At 37.2% G+C, this 17,517-nt stretch overlaps 1 protein-coding gene across 1 annotated transcript in view; it reads left to right on the top strand.

Annotated features, from left to right (window-relative positions):
- MYPN (myopalladin) overlaps window positions 1–17,517 on the top strand; it is a 112,825-nt gene that overhangs the window by 923 nt on the left and 94,385 nt on the right. The window lies entirely within an intron of this gene.

Raw genomic sequence — 17,517 nt, forward strand, 5'->3', positions numbered from 1 at the left:
TGTTTCACAAAGAACTAGATCAGTGATTTACTTTATGTCACATGTGAGTTATTCCCAATTATGGTATTTATCTGTCACATCATATTTTCTGTTAAATTCCAATTTTCTGTGCTGGAATTCATTTTTACATTACCTGTTTTTTTGAAGTTCAGTTCAGTCAGTTCAGTCGCTCAGTTATGTCTGACTCTGCGACCCCATGAACCACAGCACGCCAGCCCTCCCTGTCCATCACCAACTCTCAGAGTCCGCCCAAACCCATGTCCATCAAGTCGGTGATGCCATCCCACCATCTCATCCTCTGTCATCCCCTTCTCCTCCTGCCTTCAATCTTTCCCAGCATCAGGGTCTTTTCAGATGAGTCAGCTCTTTGCATCAGGTGGCCAAAGTATTGGCGTTTCAGCTTCAACATCAGTCCTTCCAATGAACAACCAGGACTGATCTGCTTTAAGATGGACTGGTTGGACTGCCTTGCCGTCCAAGGGACTCTTACTACTAATTAATTGTAAAACTCTCCATTCTCTTAAGAGAGTATCTCAGGATTGATCTGAAGGGACAGCAGAAATGTAGAACTTTAAAAATAATTACAGCTATATTGAGATATAATTCACATACCATACAATTAATCTATTTAAAGTATACAATTCAGTGGTTTTTATCATGTCTACAGACTTGCACAACCATTGCCACAATCAATTGTAAGATACTTTATCATCTTCTCCAACAAAACTCATACTCAACAGCTGTCACCTCCTCTTTTCTTCCAACACTCCCCTTACCCACAACCCTAGGCAACCACAAATTTACTATTTCTGAAGATTTGCCTATTCTGGATATTTCATATAAATGGCATCAGGCATAGTGGTCTTTTGTGAGCTATTTTGGGGGCAGCTGTGGAGCTCGGTGTGTAGCAAGAGAGAAAAGAACCTCTTCTGTTTTAGTTCTCTAATAATACCCTAAATGAATGTACTTCACTGCATCAGGCCATATCCAAGATTATTATTAAATAAAAATTGTCATTATTGAAAAGAATTTAATCATATAATAAATGAAAATAAGATGTCAGGTATTTAGAACAGTGCCTGGCAGATATTAGATTCTTGGTAAACAATCATATTTTTTCCTCTATCTTACTCCCAGTGTTAAACATTTACTCATATTATAAAACATATAGAGCAGATTTGAGGAAAATCTTAACTTAGCAGACTGCTTTGAACATACTAGTTAATAAATACCTTTTAAAATAGGAAAGGCAGGTATAGTCAAGGATGTGTGCATTTTACAGCTGTGATATTATTTCATAAAGGCTATGGAAAATAGCTTTATTTGCTGGACTTGGAGGCACCAATTATAATTTCAAGTCTGAGCTGATATCAACTGCAACCTCAAATAACTGATTTACTTTCTTTGGTCCTCAATTTATCTACAACTCCAGCCCACGAAAGATAGGCTGGATCATAGCTAAACTGCCATCCCCATCATTCATATTGGGGAAATATCTTATGGCAGGGTCTCTAAGACACACCTAGCTTTTGTATATTTCATACTAAAGGTCACACATTGGATTATAGGACTCCTTCTTAGGGAATGTCAGTTGGTTGACTGTCATTAGATCTTGCTGCTTGTAATTACCTTGATGAAATCACCAGGTTCCATTGTGTGGTCCTCAGGTATCCAAGGTCAGAAACTTAATTTTTCAGAAATTCTTATAGTGATCCAGTCCTTTTGCAAGGTTATTTACATTAACCAAACTCCCAATTAATGCAGCATCCAAAATTCCAATTTGTTAATATACAGTGACAAAGATGGCTTGAGAGCAAACTAAATGTCATATTTTCATTTCAACTTATTATTTTTAAAAAAACTCAATTGAAATTAGAATGCTGTGGCATCCAAAATTCCAATTTGTTAATTTACAATGAGAAAGATTACTTCAGAGCAAACTAAATGTCATATATTCTCCTATTAACTTATTATGTAAAAGAAGTCTATTTTAAAAAATTCAATTGAAATTAGAATGCTGTTGCATGAGAATGCTGTTGCACCAAGGTAAGCAATTGGCAATGGCACCTGGTAGTATTGTCTTGAGTTGCCAACACCACCATCAGGAGCAGAAAAGACTCTCTTGGATGAACACTGCTGATTCTTTCCTCTTGGACTTCCCTTTCCTACTAGTCATTCCAGTGAATCTCTTCAGACAGAGATGCAGATAGAGATATGTTCTAGTCCTTTCAGCTGTGTCCAACTCTCTGGGATCCTATGGGCCATAGCCCACCACGCTCCTCTGTCCACGGGATTCTCCAGGCAAGAATACTGGAGTAGATTGCCATGCCCTCCTCCAGGGTATCTTCTGAGATATAGATATAAATATTTATATACACACATATATTTGACAGATAGGTATGTAGGTAGATAATATCAGGCTTACACTTCTTTTTTCTACTGATGGCCTAGAAGCTTTTTTTTTTTTTTGCCTTGGGGGCAATTTTTACAATTTTTTTTCTTTTTATAAATATCATACACACTTATTAGATAAGTTTTTTTTTTTTTAAGTACAGCTAAGAAAAATATGAGAAAAAAATCTTCCACAGTTCTACCACCTAGTTATAACCAACTGACATTTTGGAATACTGTACTCCAGAATCAAAAAAAATAAAACAGGGTTATATTACAAATACTATTTTGAAGACCATTTTGGGTTTTTTTTTAATCTTATACAAACTTCATTGCTCTTTAAAAATGAGTAACTTTAAAGTTTAAAGAGGTATATACAAGTATGGGCTTCAAAGTCTCAGAACTGAACCAATTCTCTCTCATTGAACTAATTTTTTTTAAACTAGTTAAAATTTTACTCTTAAAAACCTCAGAGGAAAAAAAAATCAAAATCACAGTAGGACTTAGAAACCAGTGCTTTCATCTTTGCTAGGGTTCACTGTATTTGCTCTTGAGTGTGATTTTTGTTCAGTCACTAAGGCATGTGTAACTCTTTGCAATCCCGTGGACTACAGCACGCCAGCCTTCCTGTCCTTCGCTATCTCCCACAGTTGGCTCAAACTCATGACCATTAAGTCGGTGATGCCACCCAACCATCTCATCCTCTGTCGTCCCCTTCTCGTGCCCTCAGTCTTTCCCAGCATCAGGGTCTTTTCCAATGAGTTGGCTCTTCACATCAGGTGGCCAAAGTGTTGGAGTTTCAGCTTCAGTATCAGTCCTTCCAATGAATATTCAGTATTATAAAATGACTTAAACCTCTTTGGGAGAAGGCAATGGCAAGCCACTCCAGTACTCTTGCCTAGAAAATCCCATGGATGGAGGAGCCTGGTAGGCTGCAGTCCGTGGGGTCGCTAAGGGTCGGACACGACTGAGCAACTTCACTTTTGACACATTGGAGAAGGAAATGGCAACCCACTCCAGTGTTCTTGCCTGGAGAATCCCAGGGATGGGGTAGCCTGGTGGGCTCCCGTCTATGGGGTCACACAGAGTCGGACACGACTGAAGTGACTTAGCAGCAAACCTCTTTACAAAACTACGCTGTAGAAATATAGCTAGCAGTATTTTATCACAAATAAAATTTCCCTTGTGATATGTAAATTATGCTGCCCTAAAATAATCTTACTAAGTCCTGTTCATTAGAACTTACAAAGAAAACAAATGAAAAAAAAAGTAGGTGGTTATAACTGTGCAAAGATGTAAGACATGAGACATGAAACGCAGTACATGCAAATAACTTTCTTGCCATAGTGTATAGAAGTATCTTGGGCACTGGCATGGTTGGAGAACCAACCATAAGTCAGATTGCATAATGGAGGCCGCTGCCTCACTTCTGACACACCAGCCATTTCACAACTCTACAAACTCAGAGTACCTAGAACAAGCTTAACATAGACCCTCAAGGCAGAAACGTTCTCAAATCTTACTTCCAAGACTAATCAGAAATAAACAATTAAAGGAATTTCCCCCCAAGCTTCCTTTAAGAACACAAAACAAGTTTGAATATTCATAATAGGTTTCCCTATTAAATAGCTTCCCTATTGAACTGTTAAATAGCTTCATAGGGACAGGAAGTAGAATGGTGGTTGCCAGGGTCTGGAGGTAAAGGGGGATGGGGAGTCATTATTTAATTACTGCAAAGTTTCAGCTTTGAAAAATGAAAAAAAAGTTCTGGAGATGGAAGGTGGTGATGGTTGCACAACATGAATGAACTTAATGATACAGAACTGTATGATCATTGCAATTAAAAATAAATAATTTTTTTGAAAAAGAATAGGTACCTGGAGATCAAAGTTCAAAATAAATTTTTGATTAAGACCTTTTTTCACAATGTCAAAATAGAATAGAATTATGCTAAGACATGTCATTTATTGGCATGAAGTTGATCCACAGATGGGTGAAAGATGACATATACAAATCAACTGATATTTCCAATAATTCTTAAATCATATTATCCTATGTATGTGGACACAATTCACTAAAACTTAAAGATAAATACAATAAATAGCAATCTATGCAAATAAAAACTCTTAATACTCAGGTTGTTTTTTGTTTTTAGTATTGAGATGCTATGCAGCTCTAGCTAGTTAATTATTCTTTATGTCAGCTTCCTCACATATAAAATGTGAGTATTAAAGCAGATCTACTGACAGGACTCTGATGAGAAATAGCTAATAAAAAATAATAGAACACTTTTCAAATGTAATGTTAATACAAAAGATCATTCAAATAAAAGCATTAAAAAATCATTGTTCTTTGTATTTAACATTTGCCCCAGTTCATCATCGTTATCATTAGCAGCATTTATTTAGTAGATCTAAATCTTCTTTATTTTATTCCATGTGGTGTTTATATACATTCAACATTAGTCTATTAGACAATTCATGATCATGGGAATACTAAAATGTTCCTCACTTCCCTAGATTTCTCCTCTCTAAATCACTTGACCTTAACAATAGTTTTGTCAGCTTAAAGTTTTATACTAATCTTATGCTAATAGCCTTTCCTAGATCAGATAAAAATAAGATATTTACCAATAAACCCAATTATTTCCTGTCATAAAGCACATACCGCAGAGAGGATATACTGCTCTGATATTTGTCACCACTCTACTTATTTGGCTAAAGAAGGCTTGTTTGATACCTGGGTTGTCAGATCAAATTATAATTTAAACCCTTTAGCTATGTTTAGCCCCTTGGCAGTAGCTGAGTTGAGAATTTAGAATTCAGAAGCAGATGGTTCAGGAGCACAGTAACTAGATATGAAGCATTTACCTCCATGTCATTGGTTTAAACTTGAACTTGGTTGATCACTATTGGTGTCCTATACAAGATGTAAGTGATCTGATTTGAATCTCTAATGAATAACACCCATGTTAAAAAAAGCTCATCACTCTTGGCACTAATTGGCATTCTTGTTGTCAGCGTCAGGACAGAAGCCAAGGACTGAATCAGTCTGGAAACCTGAACTGCGGCTGTGTCTGAGTCATCAGTCTAGGTGGCCCATTCAGCCTTTGGCCTTTCCTTAGAGTTTACAGCTCAGCGCAATTGTGTATACTTCACTCCCTGTGACTTCACAGGCCAGATTAAAAGATGTTTACTTAAAATACGTCTTTTTATGATAAGAATGGTAACAATGATAGCTGACATTTATTGGCCACTTGCTAGGAGCCAGGTATTCTTCTAAGAGTATTTACTTAACTCTCACAGCAATCCCATGAGATTGGTACTATTAGTTCCCTCATTTTTAGAGATAAGAAAACTGAGGCACAAAGAACTTAATAACTTGCCTAAGGCTTCTCAGATAATAAGTGGAGGTAGAATCTAGCTCTAAATACAATCTCTCTGCCAAATTATAGCATTTATTTGACTTCTTTTAACATCTTACAATACCTCTGATACAAAGTTTAAACATTCTATGTTCAAATCAGTTTAAAAACTGCTAACTTTTCTGTGCTAGTTATTTTTAGTCTTTGTTTCTGAAAAGAGGCAATGGATCGCTCTTAAATTTTAATCACATGCATCCTTATTCTGATTTTAAGATACTTGAAGACCTTGATTTGGACTTTCCTGGCCAAGTGGTTAAGATTCCTCACTTCCAATGCAGGGGGCACAGATTGGATACCTGGTTGGAGAATTAATATATCCCACATGTTGTGAGGTGCAGCCAAGAAAAAATAAAAAAGACCTTGATTTTACAATGGTTTAATGTTCACCTATTTTTTGTTGTTGTTGTTTGAGCGAAACATTACCTAAACTTGGAAACATCCTCTGACCTTAACATTTCTAAATTAATAGAGAAGAGAGAATTAAGTCAAATAAAAGCCTATCTACTACTCCATCCCAATATAAACAGAGTGAATGATCACCAAATAGGCAATCCAGCTGCCTCTTTTTGATAACATAGTGACTGAATTTCTTCTACCTACTCTTCATGCAAAACTAAAAAGCAGATAATTTTTTTTTAAATCTGAGTCTCCATTTTATGAGACTTCACACAGTAGCTAGGAAGGAACATTTTAGTATACTGAGATAAATGAACTTAAAAATAAAGTTCATGAGCAATTTGATTATTTTAATGAATAAAATAAATTAATCTGGTTCTCACAGAAAGTTTTAAGACAGTAAAATATTGTTTGCCATAATCACCAGCTAGAAATAGAAAAGCAGAAATAGAAAAGAATCACTTTTTATGTTTCTTTCAGTTACCATCCATACTCAGTTATTAAAAGCATGTTCGAAGACTCATTTAACACATATTTATTGCTCCCAGTTTTGCTAAACATAAACTTTGGGGTATTCCCTCCCCAAAAGCTCTTGTTAAACTAAATTAATAATGTAAACTTAGTAATCTGGGTTTTACTGCAGATTTACATTTACATGCCCATTCTAGTGTTTCATTTTCCATATTCTAGTAATTAATTTTCCAATATACAAAATAATCATAATAAAGACAAACTTCAAGAAAAGTAGTATTGTTTTATGTAGTTATTAGAACATAATAACCAAAGCATGCTTGTAAATAACTTCAAAAAGATAAAATGGTAAGTAAACATCTCCTTAAGATACAGTCTCTTGTGCCTAATTTCATTATGTCTAGTAATTTGCAGATAGAGATGCAGCAAGAGAATTGTTTATTTATGGTTACTTCAATTTCTTTTCTTTTTGTAAAATTTTTGGTTGCACTGGGTCTTCGTTGCTATGTGCAGTTTTTCTCTAGTTGCAGAGTAGGGGTTTCTCATTGTGGTGGCTTCTCTTGTTGCAGAGCACAGGTTCTAGGCACTCAAGCTCAGTAGTTGTGGCTCACAGGCATGTGGGATCTTCCTAGACCAGGGATCAAAATCAAGTCCTCTGCATTGGCAGGTGGATTATTATCCACTGTACCATCAGGGAAGTGCTCAATGTATTTCTCTGACCAGGGTGGCACTAGTGGTAAAGAACATGCCTGCCAATGCAGGAGACTTAAGAGACACTAGTTCGATCCCTAGTTGGGGAAGATACCCTGGAGAAGGAATTGGCAACCCACTCCAGTGTCCTTGCCTGGAGAATCCCATGGACAGAGAAGCCTGGCAGGCTACAGTCCATAGGGTCACAAAGAGTCAGACATGACTGAAGCAACTTAGCACATACAGACTTGGGTATGAATCACAGATCTGAGGGGCCTTAAGCAAATTTTTACTCTGATCTTCAGTTTCCTCCTCCATAAAAAGAGGATGATGATATAGAACACCTTGGACAATCTCAAAGTATACTTCCTGAGACTTTTTCAGATCCTTGAATTTGCAAAACCCGCAGTAGCATACAATTTTTTCAGTTTCATTCTCCATAAAATGGAGATAATGATTCATACTTCCTGGGTTGTTGCATTAGATTATGTATTAAATATGAATGATAAAACTTGGTTGGTGTGGTCACTGGGCTGGGTCAGTTAGGATCACTCAAGAGAGTTGAGTAATTGATTCTGGTTTATCTGCATTTTAATAAGTCTAATTTGCAGTCAGTCATAAATAGTTGAAATCTTAATCTATGTTAGAGAATAAATGTGTGTTTTAAATGTACTGTACTCTTTATTTCACAGGCAACTCAGTCTGTGACTTGAGTTGGAATCTCAAAAACCAGGGCATAAGAACAGACAAAATTGCCTCTTAGCTACGAGTTCAGTTCAGTTCAGTTCAGTCGCTCAGTCATGTCCAACTCTCCGCGACCCCATGAATCACAGCACGCCAGGCCTCCCTGTCCATCACCAACTCCCAGAGTTCACTCAAACTCATGTCCACAGAGTCGGTGATGCCATCCAGCTATCTCATTCTCTGTCGTCCCCTTCTCCTCCCGCCCCCAACCTTTCCTAGCATCAGAGTCTTTTCCAGTGAGTCAACTCGTCGCATGAGGTGGCCAAAGTATTGCAGCTTCAGCTTTAGCATCAGTCCTTCCAATGAACACCCAGGATTGATCTCCTTTAGAATGGACTGGTTAGATCTCCTTGTAGTCCAAGGGACTCTCAAGAGTCTTCTCCAACACCACAGTTCAAAAGCATCGATTCTTTGGCGATCAGCCTTCTTCACAGTCCAACCCTCATATCCATACATGACCACGGGAAAAACCATAGCCTTGACTAGACGGACCTTTGCTGGCAAAGTAATGTCTCTGCTTTTTAATATACAATCAAGGTTGGTCATAACTTTCCTTCCAAGGAGTAAGCGTCTTTTAATTTCATGGCTGCAATCAGCATCTGCAGTGATTTTGGAGCCCAAGGCAAACCATTCAATATTACAGTAATCCAGGCCTATGCCCCAACCAGTAACGCTGTAGAAGCTGAAGTTGAACGGTTCTATGAAGACCTACAAGACCTTTTAGAACTAACACCCAGGATCGCAAGCGCTAGCCCCGGAGGGTCGACAGCAAGAGGGAGGACGGAACCGGATCCCTGAGAGTCGCGGCCCACGCTCTGAACGTCACTCCGTCACCGCCCAATTGCGCACGCGTACTGCAACCCTGCTTACTGCGCAAGCTTGCCGTGGCCTCTTCTCATTCCCCGCCCAGGGCCCATTTCCACTTCCGGTCGTCGACTGTTGTGCTGTGAGCTACCTGTTAGTCACCTCAGACTCGCCTGGTTTCTGAAAGGCCTCGCGGCACCAGGCTTAAAGAGCATATTAGGGAGGAGTCACCTTCATTTTTCTTGGAGGATGGTGCGTCAGGCCTTAAGAGTTGGGTATTGACCTTTGCTCTTTGTTTGAGGCGGTTTTTAACCTTTTGATCTTTACTGGGGCTACTCCCCCCACCGGCCCATTCCGGTTCAGTATCTCTTTTGAAAGAGGCTGTCGCCTCTGGTGGAAAGAAAGAGAAAAGCAGGCCTGTACGAGCTGGATTGGTTCAGGGCTTGGTGTTTTAGCAGTCTAGCTGAGGAGTCTTCCTAGAATTTTGCGCTTTAGGGAGTGTTGGATTCCCTATTTTAACAGGAAAAGAGGGAAAGCAGAAGTAACCCCGCCCCTCTAAGTCTTTGTGTTGCTTACCCATTGATACCCAAAGGGTGGCAATCCTAGTAATGTTAGTGGCCAATATATAGTCAATAGAAAATAAGGTTTAGAACCGTGAAAAAACTTGCACATACAAAGGTTATCCTCTTCGCAACCCCCCAACCCGCACCCCGACAAAGAAATGTTGAAAAATCGGTGTCTTGGTCTTGTTGAAAACTGCAGTCTTGACCCAAAAACATAGGGTAGAAATAATTAAACCACTACGTTAAAAACTTTACACAATAAAATCTTTTTTTTACTAAAAAAAGAAAAAACTAACACCCAAAAAAGATGTCCTTTTCATTATAGGGGACTGGAATGCAAAAGTAGGAAGTCAAGAAACACCTGGAGTAACTGGCAAATTTGGCCTTGGAGCACGGAATGAAGCAGGGCAAAGGCTAATAGAGTTTTGCCAAGAGAACGCACTGGTCATAGCAAACACACTCTTCCAACAACACAAGAGAAGACTCTACACATGGACATCACCAGATGGTCAACACCGAAATCAGATTGATTATATTCTTTGCAGCCAAAGATGGAGAAGCTGTATACAGTTAGCAAAAACAAGACCAGGAGCTGACTGTGGCTCAGATCATGAACTCCTTATTGCCAAATTTAGACTTAAATTGAAGAAAGTAGGGAAAACCACTAGACCATTCAGATATGACCTAAATCAAATCCCTTATGAGTATACAGTGGAAGTGAGAAATAGATTTAAGGGACTAGATCTGATAGATAGAGTGCCTGCTGAACTCTGGATGGAGGTTCGTGACATTGTACAGGAGACAGGGACCAAGACCATCCCCATGGAAAAGAAAAGCCAGTTCAGGAAGATGCAAAAGTAAGACAGTGCCTCTTACGGCGCACCCATAGAAGAACTCTAGGGCAAGGTGGGTGTTGTCAACAGCCCCAATCCTTTTCCAAAAGCAAAAGTCCCCCATATCAATTAGCTCAGGAATTGTGAGCATCCACTAAGCCAAATCACATATAGTTCCTTACTCAATGACTGGTACACAAAGAGCACCCAAATATTTTTAGCTCCTTTTCTCATTTGAACTGATGCTTAATAATAGTTCTGTGTTAAACTAATGTAATTGTTAATGACAACCAAATCAGTTAATGTTCCTGAGAGTTTGGTCATTCAGTCTTTCCTGGCACACAATAATCATTCATTAAATATTTATTGAATTGTGTGAATAAGTTAGGACAACTCAACAATTAATACATTATTTTTATAGCATGCTATAGACAAATATTTTTTAACTGACTATTTTGTGCCATGCCTTGAGATTGAAATTGTGTGGCCTACATAAAATTTTTTATGGCTTCAATTCTCAAGGAGCTGGTCTAGTCAAATAAATAAAGCATAAATGCATAAATGAAAACTCAGTTTAATTCACCAATATAAGAAATGTTCTAATCACTAGTTGTTTAATTACATAATATTTGGAAGGAAAGATAAGAAAGAAGGAAAGATAAAGCAAGGAAATATTCCTGAAATTTTTGGAGACAAGGATTTATGTTGAAGAGTAGCAGATCAGACCAGAAAGACTATTAATAACAGGATCAAGATGATCACATTTCTGATTATACTAAGATTTTTCTTATTCCAAGTTGAAATTTGCAGAATACTGTCTGGCCAGTAGGCTTACTACAAAGATTTACCCCCAGCTCAGTTTACTCTGTGGTAAATTTTTGTGTTTAATTCCCCTTTGACATTACATATTTGCTTATTCCTTTTATTGACATTATCACCCACATTTTTTTTTTTTTTTTGACTGTACCATGTGGCTTTCAGGATCTTAGTTACTTGACCAGGGATCGAATGCAGGCCCGTGGCAATGAAAGTGCCAAGTCCTAACCACTGGATCACCAGGGAATTCCCTCTCCCATATTTTTAATTAAAGTTTATTGTTTAGGTTAGAAGATGAAGAAGAGGATCTCAAGGATATTAATGGGAGACCTCTTGATTAGACTCGGTTTTAACTCATCCATTCTCAGTTTGGAATGAAAAACAATTGGGTGAAGAGGCAAAAAAAAAAGGTTTTCCAGGTCTTCCTCTATTAAAGTACACTGCCTTTATTTGATAGGAATTTTGTTAATGCAAGACACACCAAATGAGTAGGTCCTTTTATGCAAATAAAAATGTGAACTTAAATAGGGATATAAAATACAAATTCATTCTGATAGACTTCATGTAATAAGATAACTTCTCAGAAATGTGTATTAGTCCTTGCTATTTTAGTCAACCAATTTTATTGAGTCGTCTTCGTGAAAACAGTCCAAGTCTTAGTCATATGCTATTTTTCTGTTCTCTTCTAGATTCTGTTAAATAAACACCAAGTCCCTAAAATCAAAGTGATAACTTTAATAATCCTTTGTCCATTAATACATATGAAAATAAAAGCAAGTTTCCTTCTTTGGGTGATTTCTGATTTTTTAACTAGCCTGCATAATTACTCTTCATTAGAAGGCAGTGGAGACCAATGAAAAAAGAATACATTTAAAACTAAGAGGCCTAGGTTTGAATTCAACCAGCTGTGTAGTTCACTGGTTGGGTAACTTTGGGAAAGCTAAACTTCTTTAAGTATTAGTTTCCTCCTTGTGGGTATCCCTGGTGACTCAGACAGTAAAGAATCTGCCTGCAATATGGGAGGATTAGATCCCTGGGTCGGGAAGATCCCCTGGAGAAGGGTATGGCTACAGACTCCAGTACTCCTGCCTGGAGAATTCCATGGACAGAGGAGCCTAACGGACTATAGTCCATGGGGTCACAAAGAGTCAGACATGACTGAGCTCGACTAACACACTTCCTTCTAATAACATGCAAATAACAATACCTTTTCAGGGTTGCTGTGACTGTTGAATAAGAGATAAAGGCTGCTCCTGTCAGAGTACACCAGGATGAAAAGTTCATTCCCATTTCCTTTCCTTCAGGTAACTAGTGTTAGTGCAATTATTTGGGTCATGCATAAGAACAGTGAACTCTGGTTTCAGCTTTCTGAGATGTCCAAACTGCCCAAAAATAGAATCTGAGTGGAATCCCCCAGAGCCAAGAACACTGGCATTTAAGATATTCTGTGATACTGTTGCTGCTGCTGCTGCTGCTGCTAAGTCACTTCAGTCGTGTCCGACTCTGTGTGACCCCATAGACGGAAGCCCGCCAGGCTTCCCCTTCCCTGGGATTCTCCAGGCAAGAACACTGGAGTGGGTTGCCATTTCCTTCTCCAATGTGTGAAAGTGAAAAGTGAAGTCGCTCAGTCGTGTCCAACCCTTAGCGACCCCACGGACTGCAGCCTACCAGGCTCCTCCATCCATGGGATTTTCCAGGCAATAGTACTGGTACAAAGAGAAAATATTTCAACTGTTATTTTTCTACCCTTAATTTGCAAAAAAAAATTACTGACCCATATTGATGTGCTGAGAAGCAACACAAAGCATTTAAACTTACTTTCAAAAGAACAAAGCCTCTAAATTGTCTGAGCAAAATGATTATCGTAAATAGAAAAAAAAGAATAGGTCTGTCAAAGCATTCAGACTGACTTCCAACGTCCTATCTTTCAACATTAATGCCTCGTTTTGGTCTATGTATCAATTCATGTTCTCAGCTAAAATATTGCAGATAGAATGTTTCTGAAAGCATTTGCTTTTTTTTCCTTCTGTTTTTTCTCTTTTTGCTTGTTTGTTTAGTCATACAAAAGAATTTCAGCATTTCTGTCAGAAAAATTATAAACAAAACTCTACATGTTTCCTTAAAATACTTACTTAAAGGAAAAGTAGGTTTTATGCTCATTTTTACCCTTTAAAATTTTTTTTGCAAGTACCACAGAAATGTGAACTTTTAAATATGTGCAGTAGTTAAGAGCACAGACAATTAGTCTTAGGTTTAATCCTGGCTCAGTCACTCACCCATTGTGTGACCTTAAGCAAGTTTTTAACTTGTTTCTAAGCCCCAGGTTCTTAAATATAAAATGAGAATTCTAACAGTACCTACTTCATAGATTGTTGAAGGAATATGTAAAATAAAGCACAATGTCCAAAAGCAACTATACTCCAATAAAAAATTAATTTTTAAAAAGCACAATGTCCATAAAGAGCCTAGCATAGTGCCTAACAAGCAGTTTGGAATGTTAACTTATTTCTACTGAAATGATAAGTTTTTATGTGTATTGATATAAGCATTACATCAATGTGGGGAGCAGTAGGAATCAATTGTCGACCTCAGGATTACATGCCTGATACAAATTGTCTTGGATTTCTTAAATAACTTGATGTTAATCATAGATGCTCTTTTTAAAATGAAACCCTAGAAACAGATTTTCTTCATGGAAATAATACTTCCTTAAAAGTATAAATGTTGATATGTTCTCCATATCAAAAGCATGAGTAAAGGAAGACTTACTGTGCTTTCATGGAAACCATATAGTAAGGCTTTAACCTATCCCCAAATTAGGCACACATTTAAGTATTACAATAATTGATTATTTTCCCATATTTACTTTAATTAAACTATCAACCATACTTTCAGTTTTGTATCAAGATGTTTACACATGTCACATGCATCTTGCGCATGGATATTTTGTGCATTCCTTACGTTTTATTCTTTTAAATGTTATCATTATTATCCTATTCATCTAAGAAGAAATCAAGAAAGTCTATTTCCTTAGTCATCTTAGTCATTATCCACCACCACCCTCAATCCAGGCTAAGAACACCATGCAGACTGAGTTATTAAAGTCGATCCGAAAGAGCAATCTGTTCTAAATGACTGTCCCTGGATCTGCCACGGAACCCTGTAAATACTCTTCATTACTCTGGCAGGGCAGTATCACATTTCCTTCATGCTACTTTTGTGGCTGACTCAAGTTAGGCAGTGAGATTTGGGCTTTGGATGATCCTGGTTGATTGATATAGGAATGGTCCTTCTCCTGGGACAGGTAATCAAATTTACTTTTCAGGATAATAAGTGTTCTGTTTATAGATTTTAAAAATGATTTTAGTTTGTAGAACTAAAAGGGTTTTGAACTTACAGCTTTTTAAATTCTTTTTTTTAGTTTTAGTTTTAAGTAAATATTTTCAGTACCGTTGAGACAAAAAAGACATTTCTTAGGATTTAACTGTAGCTCTCAATTACATTGTATCACGTTTGTATAAGACCCTCTATAATCTACCATACATACATTGTTTTGGATGGTCAAGAACTTGCCTCTATTGTGTTTTGCTCATTAGCAAAGATTAGAAAATAATATATGTCTCTGTTCTTTAAAAATAAGATATAGAGGATTGTTGTCTTTTCATGTGATACATACCTCAATATAAATCTATGAACTTTAAGCAAAACTCATTGAAAGTTTGGAATATGTGAGAAATTTATTTTAAAGGATAAAAATCTATAGCAATTTGGAAAAATAGCAAACACAAAAATTTTATATGAATCTGCCAGCACAGATTCTTACACACTTATTCTCCAAGCAAAGACTTCCTCTATCATAGATCTTCCAGTTTCTTTGACATTCCTGTGGATCACCCCAATGTGAGTAAATTGTTTCTATAACTGAGTGACTGAATTCAGAAAACAGCTGAAAGCAAGCACAGGATCATGTTCAAACCACAATAAACACATGTGTTAGATGGGCCACTCAACTTTGTGGGTAAGGCTTAAGACATGTAACCTTGTGTTTACCTGATGCTTATGAATTTTGTTTTTAACTATGTTGGATTTAGATATATTTTTTTAAGCTTTAAGAATTATTCTTTATACAAATAAACTCTGTTAAAATCTCAACTAGTAGGTTTGTGGTGTAATGTAAGATGATATGCAAGTTATATTATATTACTTGGGAATAGAAACCGATTTTTAAAAACTAGAATCTAGAATACAAGGTTCATGTATTGTATTCAAGGTGTAATATAAAGTATTTATATGCCTCTTTTTACCCCAAAGAGCTCAGAAAATTTTTACACTATCTGTATTTGAAAATGTTACAGTAAAAATGAGAGGAGAAATATTACTGCTACTCAGAAATTTTTTGTCTCTTTCTTTTGTAACTTTTTTAAAAAATGGATTTTAATTCTTCCTATTAATTCCTAATTCCACTGCCCAACCAACTCTATTTTATCTTTCAGTAATGGGTCTCCTCCCACCTCAGTGTTCCATATACCTGGGTGAAAGGTAGGCTATCAGGCTTATAATGGAATAGTTTGCAAGGAAGTCAAAATATATTCACTTACAGTGTGTGTGAACATTTCCCTTTGGAAGATCAAACTGTAGCACATCTACGTGCTAAATGAAACAGAGGTTCCATTTTTCCCTGTCCCTTCTCAAGACTTAGTAGTCCTTCTACCAATTATGCCTCAAGATCTGAATGGGATAAATGGGGAGAAAATCCTCCTTATATAAAAAGACATCTTTGGGGCATCTCCATAAATAAAAAATGTATAAACACAATTAAGTAGATTAATTTCAGAACAGGACTAGGTAAGAGAGCAAACAACCCTGTATATTGACAATTTAGATTAATGCAGTAATGAAAATAATCTCACATAACTCAGTTCTTCTTGTGCCTTCTTCCCTCCTCAGTAACTGTTCTTTTGACCTGGATTATTTTAAAGTTTTCCTCAGTACTCTTTTTCATTCTGCCCATGTAATTTCAAAATTCCTTAACAAAAGGTGTAGTGAAGCTTCTGATTTGATCATAGTAAACAAATTTTAAGTCTGTTCAATATATTATAGAGTCTCAAGGTGACTGAAAAAGGTAAAAAAAAAACCCCAAAATCTCTTAGTAAATACCATGAGGTCAAGAATCGGTATATTTTCCATGAACAGAGGAGCCTGGGGGACTACAGTCCATAGGGTCGCAAAGAGTCGGACACAACTGAACACTGCTTTATACCCAGTACCTGGTACGTAGTAGGCATTAATTAGATAAATATTTGCTGAATGAATGAACAGGAAGAAATTCTGCAAGTAGTTGGTCATTTAAGAAAGGTAGGTTTAAATGTATTTTATGCTATCCAAGTCTAAGAATGACCCTTTTAAGAAACAACTAATTGCATTTATCTGAATTTTCAAGACCCAGGCTTCCCACCGAGATTGAAATAATGGGGCTAAAATTTTTTTCCAAATTCATATTCTGAACAAGTATGAAATCATATCAAAGAGCCTATCCTTGACAAAGTGGGTTTTTCAGCAGATGTTGGTTTGGTTAAGGATTCTTTTTCTCATTCAGTAATGCTTGTGAAAGAATAAATCTGGCATCAGTTCAGTCGCTCAGTCGTGTCCGACTCTCTGCAACCCCATGAATCGCAGGACGCCAGGCCTCCCTGTCCATCACCAACTCCCAGAGTTCACCCAAACTCATGTGCATCAAGTCGGTGATGCCATCTAGCCATCTCATCCTCTGTCGTCCCCTTCTCCTCCTGCCCCCAATCCCTCCCAGCATCAGGATCTTTTCCAATGAGTCAATTCTTCGCATGAGATGGCCAAAGTATTGGAGTTTCAGCCTCAGCATCAGTCCTTCCAATGAACACCCATGACTGGTCTCCTTTAGGATGGACTGGTTGGATCTTCTTGTAGTCCAAGGGACTCTCAAGGGTCTTCTCCAGCACCACAGTTCAAAAGCATCAATTCTTCGGCACTCAGCTTTTTTCACAGTCCAACTCTCACATCCATACATGACCACTGGAAAAACCATAGCCTAGACATTTTCAAAATAATATACAAAAAAAATTATTCCAGGATAGTAATAAATGAACAGAAGTTGTAATGTATTACATTATACAGTAATTTAGACTTTTAAACAGTACCTGATTATTTTTTTCTGAAAAAGTTTGTTCAAACTAATTTGTTACCAGGTTTATTCTCAGACTGATGGCTTTTTCCTCTCCATTTTTACTGTGATCTCTAATTACCAACTTTTAATGTTAGCTATTGTCTGCTTTTGCTAAGCTTTTGGACAAACAAACAAACAAAAATCTCTCTGCTTTAAAATGTTAGACCTCACCTTCATGCTGGCTTT

The sequence above is a fragment of the Moschus berezovskii genome, chromosome 12, assembly GCF_049115385.1.
Source record: "Moschus berezovskii isolate FMDL1 chromosome 12, NW_MosBer_1.0, whole genome shotgun sequence".
NCBI classification, from domain to species: domain Eukaryota; kingdom Metazoa; phylum Chordata; class Mammalia; order Artiodactyla; family Moschidae; genus Moschus; species Moschus berezovskii.